General features: G+C 44.3%; 1 pseudogene across 1 annotated transcript in view; it reads right to left on the bottom strand.

The window, feature by feature from the left end:
• Positions 1-13,886, bottom strand: part of LOC144106450 (salivary peroxidase/catechol oxidase-like) — a 75,000-nt pseudogene that overhangs the window by 33,833 nt on the left and 27,281 nt on the right. Inside the window, exons 4-7 of the transcript XR_013308999.1 lie at positions 7,430-7,553; positions 3,994-4,190; positions 2,144-2,338; positions 1,271-1,411 (exon numbers count right to left, since the gene is read on the bottom strand). The product of XR_013308999.1 is annotated as a salivary peroxidase/catechol oxidase-like (transcript). The remainder of the gene's footprint in view (positions 1-1,270; positions 1,412-2,143; positions 2,339-3,993; positions 4,191-7,429; positions 7,554-13,886) is intronic.

Genomic DNA, 13,886 nt, shown 5'->3' with positions numbered 1-13,886 from the left:
GCCGGGAAGTTAGAAAAAGCTTGTGGGAAAACAAGAGGCTTGGGGTGGCGGCGAAAAGACGTACTTACATATGTTAGGATCCAGTGTCATCCGCAAATGCAAGCACCACTGCCGCACATCGTTTAGGTTCCTCTCTAGAGATTCTTACTCAGAAGGTCTAGCAACTGAGTAATAAATAATGGAACGATCGACGAACGAGAGGATATGATAAAATACATAGTGAGATAAGTTTTTAATGTCAATGCGGAATAACAGCAGAGTACGAAGCCTTGCGGGACACCGGAGGTGACTGGAAGCGATCTGGAGGGTAGGTCAATAATGAAGGCAGACTGAGAGTGATGCATGATGAAATTTAATTCACTCGATGACCTTCTTGATAGGTTCGAATGGGAAAGTTTGAGAAGCTAGCGTTGACGCCATACTTTTTCGCATACGTCACCGAAGTCTAAAAATATGGAGCCAGTTTGCAGATTATTAGAGGCTGATGTTAATGGCATTACGTAAAATGGCTTGTTGAGTTTTGCAGGAAAACCCGTCCGAAATACATGCTGCGACGGATGCAAGAATGCATTGGAATCTAAGAACTTCATGATTTGGGAGTAGCTATACCGTAGCCTTAGAATGTAAGGCATTGTACATTGCCAGTGCGGAAACGCGGAAGATGACAGAAGATCTTGGAATTAGAGTGTGAAAAAACACGGATATATACAAATTAAACAGATGGCTGCAACATTAACGCAGAAAAACAGGCTGCGCAGTTTAGAAAAAAGACCGCGTTTAATGACAGATTGTGATATAGTCATGTCGATTGCACACAAAACAGACCAGACAGCAATGGTAAAGAGGCGCTTCTGGACAAGCTGAACAGTAAGCACGGCAGGTGATTTCAGGTGAAGAGTTTCAGTGTGAAATCACGGTCCCAGTTTGCGCTGAATAAGGGCCTCAAGCGATTATTAAGGGCGCCTTGGCTCTGCAGTGGGCATAATCTGGTAGATGACGCCACGAATATGCTTTGATGGCCCAGAGAATAAACCACTGCAATTAGGTCACATCACTGCGTAATTATTGCTCTAATTCTAAGTTTCTGGCATGCTGGAGCCAATTTGACTTGTCTACATTGGCAAGATTTTCGTTGATATGAAGCACTTCAGCTGTGCTGTACGAGTGTCGTACGTCGGTCGGTGAGACCAAACACAGGTTGATATTTGCTCACGCACCACCACAGGATGAGAAAGCCGGCGCAGAACGGCAGCAGCAATCGCAAGCTCACCGCCTCCGCACTGGTTGCAAGTCTGGGTCCTCCTCATGCCGAGTAGCGTGACGTTGTACTGCGTGTAGAAGTCGTCGTTCTCTGGCACCTCTATCGGGATGCATTCCGGCCCCTCAAGGCAATTTGTGTTGGGACCTGGTCCTGTAGGTGGGCGGAATACAGTATCTGATTATTTAGTCGCAGGCACCTTTAATCGCAGGTGGTCTTCCGCAATGCGAAATTGAGTGCAATTTTGTGGTATAGTCGGTGAAATCAGTGGACGTTAATGAAAGAAGAGTCACGGAGACCTAACAGGCAGCCACGATGACATGCTGCTTTGATGTTTCAGCTTAATTTTTACTTTCGTTTATTTTTTTCCGCACAATCTGGCGATCTTTATATATACGCGGGCCATCTTGGACAAAGCGTCTCTGTTTAAGGGGGTTTAACGCCCCAGAACTACTCAGGCTATGAGGGACGCTGCAGTGAAGGGTTCCGGAAATTTCTAGCACTGGAAGTTCTTTGACATCGCACAGTACACGGGCCTCTAGATTTTAGCCTCCATGAAAATTCGAACGCCCCGGCCGGAATCGAAACCGCGTCTTTCGGGTCAGCAGCTGAGCACCATGCTGAGACACCGCCTGAAACACCGCTGCGGCACAAAGCGTCTTTATTCCAGGACAGCCTGGCACTATTCGGGCGACCCTCAGACCCTCAGAATCTCGGGTGAGCGATGACGACGAAAAGTGATTCATTTGAGTATCGCGTTTATTCACTTCTGTTCCACGGAGGTGGGAAACGCAACATCAAGTTTTTCACTGCTGTGCCTCAAGATGCGGCTTTTGATGCAGGTAGCACCACTCTCGCACTAGTTTATCGTGCAAGCGAGCTTACCAAAGTCAGTCTCCAGGGGCGCCAAGAGCACCTGCGCTGCCAGCGATATGTCGTGCGTCACTAGTTGGCCAAACATCACGTTAAGGTTCGTGAGGTGCTTATCAAAGCTGCGCCTCTGCGGGTGCATCACCATGGACACCAGGCGGGCGCTGGGCAGAGGGCGGCCGCTCACAGAGAGTCGCACGGAGGATACGCCTGAAGCGACATGACTCAAATAAGCACCAGACTATGCAACTGACGCCCTCGACTGATCACCAGATGAAGAGTACGACAGCAGCAGCCCATGCGTCTCTTGATTCCAAAGTACTTATAAGAGGCAGACTACTTGAGTGTTCGCGAAAATAGAGTGAGTTTTCTTAACAAACATTTAAAACTTCTGGGCCGCCAGCAGGTTCACGTAGCCGCTTATTATACGTGTGCGTTGGGTGATTAATTCCGCCTGATTACTCTTTGTTACTAATTTGAAAATGCACTGTTTGGTAGACAAATAAGCATGTGAAAGGTAGAGAAGTGAGCAAATGCCAACTCCTGCGAAAATGTGCAGCTACCACGCGAATTCACAGAACTGCGTGTCGGCGCTCTCTCACGGAGCAGCACCTGCTTTCTAGACATGCATGGGGTGCCTCTCCAAATAAGTTAGCCTGTCTGGCCGCACACTTCTGCCAGGCATGCCTTGATACGGAAATTATCGGAATCACAGCCATTCGCGTGGTCTCTCCACTTTTTCGTAGGGGCGTAAACTAAGCAGTACAACTTCGCTCAGCAAATAAGTTACGATTGCACAAGCAAGGCTACACAAAGTGTTTTTTCTTCATATCCGTGCACTCAAAAAACAATAACTCTTTTGTACGTTGCCTTGTATGTAACACATTGCTGGGCCACTATAAAGTAAATAGTTTACTCGGTAGGTGCCGCATCATGTATTCAGTCAATTCGTTCGCTAAAAAAAATCTATTCTCCAATATATTGGATTAGACTTTTTGCAGGGTTCAAAAGAAAAATCGCTACATATTGTTCATACTGAAATCGTTTCATGATGCGCGCAGGAGATCTGGAAGACGTATGATACGCGATTTTGAGCTTCAAAGTCACTTTGGCGGGATACTTGCCCCATTAATTTTTTCCTGTCTCCCATTGATCTCCTAAGCTTTTGATTTAGCTGAAAATGTTTTAGCTGTCAACCCTGGTGTCACAGGTGGCTGCTTTCTACAAAATAGACTCAAGCAGGATGAAACAGAAAAATAATCCTTTTAAATACGGGTCCAGCAAAGTATTGGTGTGCTTTGCTAGAGTACATCTTCAGCCGGCCGGTACAGATCTACAGGCCTGTTTTAGATGCTGACGTTTCTAAAACACCCCTTAATAACTATGGCGAGAAGTGTGGTCCCGCACCCTTCTCTCAAATAACTGCGGTTTAGTGGAATAAAACATCAGGCGGCTGAAAAGGTATTGGAATCATAAAAAATAACAAGTAATGCAAAGAAGTGCATGAGTGCTCCATCACTAGCGTAGCTGTAGTGAAATTTGTAATCGGGATAACATTTTATATTATGTAACTCATTTACCTTTCTGTTCACAAGTGCAGGTTAATTAACTACTTTTGTATTTTTATTTTGCACGGTCGATCTGTCAGCACATGCACTTTTTTATGTATTTAAAAGCCTATTAAATATCAATTCTATTCCAATCGAGAGCCTTGCATTGTCTCTTTTATTGCTCTGTTGTAGCAGCGCTCCTCCAATAACAGTGAACACCAACCTGCCCAGCTCCCATTCTTCTCTCGTGGATTGGGCGTGAAAAGGCATGACACTGTACATCGACCGCACGATTAGAACTGCACTCATACTCACCGTCTGAATATTCTGGCGGCAATTCCCTTAGCATGCAGGAGCCCGCGCTGCCCCAGTTAGGGTGAACCAGGTTGTTGCAGCTGCCGTCGGGGTTCCTAAACTGCTGCTTCGGATCACACGTAACATTCGTCTTGCATGCAAGCGCAGAATTCAACGCGTAGTGCAGGACTTTCTGACGGTCACCTGCGACCCCCTCCCTTGCGGTCCCGAAGGAGGCAGCAGAATGAAATAAACGGAGAAAAAAGGAAATTGCATCAGTGGGAGGCATATTCAGAACTAGTATACACGAGTATTTGCGACATGCTCCGGTGAATGCCCGAATTACAATGGACGATGAGAATCTACATCTTTTAAGTGGAGCTCTTTACGCTGTCGTTAGGGGATCATGTTTCAAGTCATCATGTTTAGACGCTGGGCTGTAACTTTCGCTTGCGGAATATGCCACGACGAAGGTGTTGACGTGCACAGCCAGTGGCTGCAAAGCATTCAGCGGAGCCACAAAGTCTACTACAGCAGAGCTGGTGAAACTCACCCTGATCGATTACCCGTTGGCTTTTACCGTGCAATATATATATATATATATATATATATATATATATATATATATATATATATATATATATATATATATATATATATATATATATATATATATATATATATATATATATATATATATATATCAGATAAGGTGAAGTAAATTAGGGGCTCGTTTGACAAGCACATGAAGGGAGCCAACAGTCACAGAAACCAAGGTGCACAGGGGAATGTTTCTATTTTGTTTAAATTTGTAGTGCTGATCAGTGGGAGAATATTACTTCAATTCTTCTGTCGCTTAAAAAAATTACTCATAAATCAGCAGAAAAAACAACCATGCCGCCGGTGGGATCCGAATCCACGACCTCCGAATATCGCGTTTGGTGCTCTACCAACTGAGCTACGGCGACGGCTGTCCAATCTGCTGCTCTCGTGGGAATTGATGTTGATTGTGCGTAAACGAACCTTGAGAGTGTTCAAGAGCGCCACCCTTGTTGCCTTTTCTATACAACGGTATGGATGAGCGAAAAAGTTTGCTATAAACATCTCAATCCATATATATCCTCCAGCCATGTATGACAATCGAGCCAATGGAGTTGACGAATTTTCAAACACCGTGGGCAGTCAAGATGCCAGTGTTTAGCTTATGTTTAGAGCGTTATGGGCTTCAGTGCAGCATTGAATGCTCTAGATCAGAGTTGGAACATACTTGCACTTCATAGTACCATGGAAAGGTAATATTTTCTGATTTGCGTCTTTGACGAAAAGTATATATGCCCGCAGTTCGTACACTACATTTCAAGGACGGAACAAAGCTCCAGTGACGAAATCCTGTTTTTCGAAACGAGTTCGTTTTTAACGCGACAGCGTTAAAGGCCCCGTTGCGCATAAAATCCGGCATTTTTGTGAGCAAAAATTAGGGCCGCGTAGGGCGGCCCTGGTGGCCATCCGCCAAAGTAGCAACATATGTAGGCCACCTTGGTCGCGTAACCTTGTGGCGTGAAAACAACCTACCCATCGTTTTGTGAGCAAGCTAACTACCTTCGCAGGTGGCAGTTAAATTTATTGACCGCGAGAGGCTGCTCGGGACGAGCAATTTGGGACGCCCAAGCCCCAGCAGTAACAGCGCCTGCCATCGCAGGGCAGTGGCGCATCCATTAACTGCTGTACCATTGCGGAAGAAGTGGTGTGATCACTACCAAGGGCATATCAATGCAAATTTGACAATGCAAATTCCGCATATATGATAAATAACTCATCCTCAAAGCGAAGCTTATGTGTGCCTTCCAATTTTCGTGCTCGCCGAATGGGCATTCCTAGCGTGATTGAAGCATTACTATTATGGCGATACTAGTCCTTGGTGGTGCCTACCATGATAAGGCAGCACAACAACCCAAGGTTTAGTTCCATCAGTGCTGGGTTGTTATCACCCAGATCAATAATCACGACTGCACCGCAATTCCACGCCGGTACCTCCGGCGCGCAAATTCCACGCTCTAATTTTACGCCCCGCTTCATTGTTATTTGGATAGTAAAATGACAAGGGTAAAATTATGAGACAAAAACAGGCAGCTTAACAAAGAGAACAAACTCCACAGAATTGTATTCGAGCGGGAATAAAGAGGAACCACTTCACTTGTTGGGATATAAACTGCGGAGGTGGTTTATTAGAGTAACCGCGTATGCAGTCCAAAAAGGAAGAAACCTTGTTGAAATTTACAGCCGACACAGGTCTACATATGTACAGGGCAGTCCACTTCTAGCTTGAATACCTAAGCGGCATGGGTGAGCTCTTCAGAGCGCCAGTGTGTCCGCTGGACGTGTGTATCACAGAAAAAGTGAAAGCTGATGAGAGACACCAGCTCTAGGCTTCTGTACGCCTGCGCATTCCGCTTCGTAGGTGGCCGTGTCGGGCTCACTAGGCACCCGCAGAGCACGGCCACACTTCGTGCGTCTTCAAGTTACGAGTGAATGACGCTGTACATATAGTTCACTTCTACTGAAGGGCACATTAGCGCAATAAATAAAAAAAACTTTAGCGGGGACGACAGGTGAACAAGTCGGAATATTAAGCAAAAAATTAACCGGAATACAATGTTCTCTCCTGGGGCAGGACAGTCATCGCAAAGGCTACTCTCTTTGAGTGTCTGGGTTGGCACAGGTCATGATTTTAATGACATCGCAGCAGATTAGTACGAGCAGTAATTTTTATTCTCATAATAATATTATCCGCTTGTTTTACCGGTAAATGTTTCAGTCGGGCTGACTTGCTGCCAGTGCCGTATTACGGTCACGAAGAAGGATTTAATTTTCATTTTTTTTATTCAATCACAACCGAAATTAAGGCAAGCAACATTGCTACAAGCATCTGGATCCCTAGCTCGCAGGCTAGATGGGATTCATGCACATAATATTCAGAAAACTAAATCAGCAGACAGCACAGGCATGGGGCACACTTTGAAAGGAGCAAAAAAGGTCACAACATGTTGCAACAGTACGACTTTAGCCGTGCAGAGAAGTTAGTATTTTGCTTTAACAAGCGTCGCTGTTCAGCGAGAATGAAAACAATAAAAATGGCAGTTCATAAAGCGTGAGCACTTTCTCTGCAAATTCATACCTGAGCGTTCCACTCTCCTTAAAACACCAGATAATTCTGTAGCAGCAAAGAACATAATTAAGTGTCGTCAAACGAATATGTCAGTTTTTGGTCAGCCACTACTTCCAATACCCCCTTATCAGGTGTCTCAGTGTAATAACGGGGCCCCTAACTAGTACAACGAGAAAATTAAACTTACGACCACATTTGCCGCCTCATCTCTTTTATGTTAAAGACACTGTCGACGAAAAAGGCCATCAAAAAAAGGAAACTGTGGCAGAATATCTAATGGCACGCTGTTACCTCCTGAGAACGGCTTGCAGCCTCCGCAGCACTCCATGGAGCTCTTTATCTTCTCGAAGTTTGCCAGTGCGCGTCGGTGCAAAAGGGCACTTTGAGAACGTTGCTGTTTGACCGCCTCCATCTTCTGCACAAGACAATTCCTATTTTAATCTTCTGGAATGTTTTTCCGAGCTTGCATAACAGATATTTCCCTGGTGGACGTCAGCGCAAAGGACATGGGCATAGACCAGAGGTACACAAACTATGTTTGTCATATTCAATTACGAATAACCACGACGCTAATAATGCCGGAGCTAAGCATTCTTTTGGCTGACCCACTTTCCGTCCGTAATGCATACTTCTAAACTACAATGACGCCACCCATGCGTCCAGGGGAACATTTTCTCATGGTGACGTATGGCGCGCACTGTGGATACAGCCGGTTAGGCGGGAGAAAAGATTATCCGTGTTATCGCGCGTTTATCGATGCTTCAATATGTTGTGTCATGTCCTGTAAAGTTAGCTGACTCAATAAATAATGCCGGGACTGAGTGAGCAGTGGCAGCGCATCGGACTGCACGCTCTGAGCCTTCATTCCGTCTGTTTTGCAGTTATCAGAAGCAAGGAAGAAAGCCGTCATCTGGATCGTCGTCTCTACCGGCAGGTGGTGCGAAAAACGACCGAAGCTTCTGCGCAGTTGGGACTTTGACGCCACCAGGATCATCCGAGCGCATAAAAGGAACCGCCCGGCATAGCCACTCCTCATTTGGCAGCAGTGGCAGCGCATCGGACTGCACGCTCTGAGCCTTCATTCCGTCTGTTTTGCAGTTATCAGAAGCAAGGAAGAAAGCCGTCATCTGGATCGTCGTCTCTACCGGCAGGTGGTGCGAAAAACGACCGAAGCTTCTGCGCAGTTGGGACTTTGACGCCACCAGGATCATCCGAGCGCATAAAAGGAACCGCCCGGCATAGCCACTCCTCATTTGGCAGCAGTGGCAGCGCATCGGACTGCACGCTCTGAGCCTTCATTCCGTCTGTTTTGCAGGTTGGTTTGTCAGCCCTCTTTATTTTAGCACGCTGCACGTGCGTTTCGCTGTCACTGCTGCCCTTGAGTGTTTCAATATACATTGTGCGAAGTTACTTTGCTGTGCATTTCGTTCAAAATGAGCAAACAAATCAACGATCTGAGGGAAGAACTGCGGCAGGAGATAAAGGCAGCCCGTGAAACAGTTGAACGGGATTTACGTGCCGATATGAGGGAACTGCGTGCGGAAGCGCGTGAAAATGAAAAAAGTATGACTCACATGAATGAAGTTTTTGAAGAGCTTAAGAAAGATTGCAGTGACGTCAAGGCAGAGAATGCTGCACTAAGAGAAGAAAACAATGCACTGCGTGCTGAGCTTGATGCCCTTAAGAAACGCCTAGCTGGCACGGAATTCCGTCTGACACAGACAGAGCAATACTCGAGAAACAAAAACGTTGAAATTAAAGGCTTAGATGAAAAACCCGACGAGGACGTCACCCGCATTGTTTGTGATATTGGTGCGCTCGCTGGTGTGGCCATTGCCCCTGAGGACATTGAGGCTTGTCATCGCGTCCCGTCCAAGAATAAGCCCAGCTGCATTGTCGTTCAGTTCAGTCAGCGCCAAAAGAGGGATTCCTTACTCGAAAAAGCTAGAAAGCTGCGCCTTAAGAATTCCGACCTTGGCAACACTTCAGAGTCCCCTGTGTTTGTTAATGAACACCTGTGCCCTGCTCTGAAGCTTCTTTTCGGAATGGCTGCTGCCAAAAAGCGTTCTTCTGACTGGAAGTATGTCTGGTGCCGCAACGGAAAAATTTTCGTTAGAAAGTCAGATGGCTCTGACGCATTGGTCATCAAGCAGGAAAGCGATCTTGAAAAGATGCAGTGAAAGTGTCCCTGTATCAGCTAGGACTTGCAAAAAGGGGGAAAAAAGCAAACAAACAATGGAGCAGAACATGGAAACTAACGTTCGTTGGAGCGGCGCTGTTAGGTCTAAAAACGTTTCCTGTCAGGACGTTGAACGCGTGATGGTACCACTAATTCACAAAAAATGGAACGGTATACGGTGGAAGTTTTCAGACTTCCACACAACAGATTGCAACGAAGCTAACGTAGCACCAACGATTACGCTTCGAGCGGAAACCAGAAACCCGCCTTCATCGCCCTTTTGTAACATGTACACTAGGTTTGCAGTTGATTACTACAGTGCACGTCTCTTTCTTTTGTGCCCGTGGGCGCTTGAAGTCCCCTTTTTTATTTTACGCAGACCTTTAAAAGTTAAACCACTGCCGATATTGCTTGCACAAAGCATTCTCAATGAGTCGTCATATGTTGGCGCAGGTTTCTGCGTACATTTGATATCGAACAATCTGAATGCCAGCCTAATACACCGCCTCCAGTATGAATGGTGCGCAACAGCGCGAAGTTGTCTTTCCGCATATTTCAAGCGCTGGTCGATTGATAGCGTGTTGCCGAGATATAAATCTGTCCTAATTCTTTCACGATGGCTTCGTGTATGAGCGGCTTAGTTGACGCGACGGAGCTGGACGGCTGTGCATTGGGTGATTCTCGACAGTGTTTGAACTGCATTCATTTTAATCTGCGATCTGGCAGGAATAAGGATGGCGCTCTTGAGGTTTTCTTTAGCCAAGCCAATATTATATTTAATGTAGTGATGTTTTCAGAAACCTGGTTTGACTGTGAAGAGGACGTGATTAAGCTATCTGGCTACAAATCTTACTTTGTTAATCGTGTAGGTAAACGTGGTGGCGGTGTATCGATGCTCATTTCTAACGAAATTGAGTGCGAAGTTCTTGATGAGTTCTGTTGTGCTTCTACTGACTTCGAAGTGCTTGTGCTAAAATCGCGCAAATACTTATTGTGTAGTTGTTATCGTCCACCATGCGGTGACGTCTCTTCATTTTTCACTTTCATGGATTCTTTGCTACAGTTTGTCAATGCTCAAAACCTCTACATTATATTGGGTGGAGACTTCAATATTAATTTTCTGGCTGAGAATAGCCCAAAGATGAAATTTGAATCCCTTTTGAGTGTTCACTCATGCCAAAATGTGATAACGTCACCTACACGGCTAGCAGCTGGCTCCCAAACACTTCTTGATCTTTTTATAGTTAACTTCGAAACTTGTCGTATTAAATCTGGTATCATTAATTACTCTTTGAGTGATCACCTTCCGATATTTCTCTCAGTGTATCACGGTTTTAAAATCAATGCGAAATCTGAGCTGCCTTTGCTCCGCTGGCAAATCAATCCGCGCACGTTATCTAGCTTTCGTGAATGCATTGCAGAAGTAAACTGGAATGACGTCCTCTCTGAATATAATCCTGACGTAGCTTATGACAAGTTCTTAAAAAAGTTTTTGTCTTTGTATAATTCCTGCTTTCCGAAAAAAAGTTTTCATAGGTCAAAGAAAATCCGGAAACCGTGGGTAACGTCTGAACTGCTAAACCGCATTAAAAAGCGTGACCGGCTTTTCCGGAAATTTATCAAAAGCAAGCGCCCGGACGCGCTCGAAGCCTTTAAGAGGTATAGAAATCAAGTCACCAAAGAACTTCGTACTGCTAGGAATCGTTACCACTATAATATTTTAAATTCCTCGAATCAGCAATCAGGTCAGGTTTGGCGTGGATTGCACCAAATTTTCGGCAAATCTCCGGAGACGATCACAAAGCTAGATATTAATGGCGTAGAAATATCAGGGGAGAGATTAGCAAATACTTTCAATGACCACTTCCTTTCTCTGGCCTCAGTGTCGTCCGGCGGAGACTACTCAACTTTCATGAAACCTTCTTGCCCACAAGCTGTGTTTTTGGAGCCGGTCTCGGAAACTGAAATAATAACTACGTTTGCGAGCCTAAAAAACAGCACCTCCACTGACATAATGGGCCTTCAAGTGAAGCCTGTAAAACATGTAATAGACTTAATTGCCCCTATATTGGTGCATATATTCAACATCTGCCTTTCATCAGGGGTGTTCCCCCGGAGTATGCAGTGTGCCAAGGTAACCGTAATATATAAAAAGGGCGACCGAAACAACCTTTCTAATTACCGTCCGATTTCAATACTTCCAGTTTTTTCGAAAGGACTTGAGAAAGTTATTCTCAAACGACTAACTTCTTTCACCGATCACTGTAACATCTTAGCTCCCGCGCAATATGGCTTCAGAAAAAATAGGTCCACTGAATTAGCGCTACTTACGCAAAAAGAAATTATCCTGGAAAGTTTTGAAAACAAAAACATGGTCCTTGGTGTCTTCCTTGACTTTACAAAAGCCTTTGACTATATTAGTCACCGTATACTGATTGAAAAGTTGGAGTGTTATGGTATTCGCGGTGTAGCCCTTCAGTTAATTTTATCCTACCTTGAACACCGATCACAGTGTGTTGTGATAACAGGGCACTCTTCCACCGTAAAACCGGTTAAACTAGGCGTTCCGCAAGGAAGCATTCTAGGTCCTTTTCTATTTGTTTTATATATAAATGACATAGTAAACACTGACCCAACGGCCAAGTACATAATTTATGCAGACGATACAAGTTTATTCTTTTCCGGCTCTTCCGGTGCAGATTTGTCCCGTCGTGCTAATCGTGCACTTCGTATAGTTAGCACCTGGGCAGCAAAAAATGGGTTGAAGTTAAATATTGGAAAAACCAAGGCTGTTATGTTTCATCCAAAAAATAAACTTTATGTACTACCACCAATTCTAATTGAGGGTATAGAGATAGAGGTTGTACAGAGTTTCAAGTCGCTCGGTGTTATTTTTTCTGCAAATTTGTCCTGGGATCAGCACATAAATGACCTCATCAAAAAACTTTCGAAAACTGTTGGTCTCATGCGGCGTCATTGTTTTACTTTTCCAAGAGCAGTTAATATTCTGCTTTACAACTCTTTATTCTCATCCACGCTCAACTACGGCGCACTTGTATGGGGAACCACAAGCAAAAATAATATTAATGATCTTCACTTGCTACAGAAACGTGCCATCCGCATAATTTGTAAAGCACCCTATTTAAGCCATACGAAGGACATGTACAGGCAGCTGAACATTGTTAGTGTAAAATCTATGTACACCTATAGACTGTCTAAACAATATAAATTAGAAGAATCTAAAAATATAAATGCATTAAAATTGCTGGCCGGACTGGAAAAGCACACTCCTACCTACCCAACGCGCAAGCCCGAACAATGGAATGTGAGTAAATGCCGTACGGGTTATGGAAATCAAATGTTGAAATTCCAACTGCCGACAATGCTAAATGATTTCTTGAAGGACAAGAACACAGATATACAATCTGTTTCATTGAAAAACCTAAGAAAGAAATTTGTATGGAATTAGAATGTGAACATGTTTTTCTTATTCTTTGGAACCATTTGTTTTTTTTTTGCATTTACTTCTGTATCTCTACTTTTTACCAGATATATTTCAACTATCTTATACGGGAGTCTAGGTTTGTGCACGCTTCTATATGTTATGTAATAATTTCATTACCTGTATGTCTTATTGATGTATGCACAACTTGGACTGGCGTATGTTTCACTGTCACTTATAAGTCTGCTTTATGCACTTATATATATATTTTTTTATTACTGCAGCAGTAGCTGCAGATTGCGTTCCCAAAATCCAAATGCTGTGTTTTCTTTTCTCTTTTTTTTTTTTTCTCTCTTTATATTTTTACCATGCGCTGCCTCTGTTTGCCATGTATTGGGGTGCGGGCCTAGTCAAGCCTATGTCAGGCTTTTTGTCTGTACTCCAAACATCCTTGAGATGTTGAATAAAGATTGTATTGTAAAAAATGCTATCCCATTAGTTGCACTTACCACTTCGAGTGTTTTTGTACAGTGTTTTAGAGCGAGAGCTTTACTTGGCACACCCTAAAAGAATGCGTGAATGGAGGACGATTCGCAAAATAAATCAATTAAGGCGGAGCAACTGTCTCACGTCTTGACGTACATTTCAACTGCACCGGGAATAATAATAATAATTGGCTTTTGGTGGAAAGGAAATGGCGCAGTATCTGTCTCATATATCGTTGGACACCTGAACCGCGCCGTAAGGGAAGGGATAAAGGAGGGAGGAAAACAATGAAGGAGCCACTGAAAAAATAGAGAAACAGGCACCGTAGTGGAGGGCTACGTAAATACATCTACCACCTGGGGACCTTTAACGCGCGCGGCCATTGCAAAGTGCATGGGAATCTTTGTGTTTCGTCTTCATTAAAATCTAGCTCGCTGTACCCAAGCTAACAAGTGCGCGTGCCTAATTCGGGGTTAAAAGTATTCGTAAGTTCCCTGACAGTTGGACCGTACGGGCAGACATCAGGGTCAGAAATGGGCAGAAATTAGAAGAAAATCCGTGAAGTTTTACGCCAGCTAGCTATCGGTGAATTTGGAGATTTATGAAGTAAACTTAAAAGTTGTACGTTCTTTGTTTCATTA

The sequence above is a fragment of the Amblyomma americanum genome, chromosome 10 (genome assembly GCF_052857255.1).
Source record: "Amblyomma americanum isolate KBUSLIRL-KWMA chromosome 10, ASM5285725v1, whole genome shotgun sequence".
In the NCBI taxonomy this organism is placed as follows: domain Eukaryota; kingdom Metazoa; phylum Arthropoda; class Arachnida; order Ixodida; family Ixodidae; genus Amblyomma; species Amblyomma americanum.
Note: the sequence above shows the minus strand (reverse complement) of the source record. Positions and strands in the feature narration are given on the sequence as shown.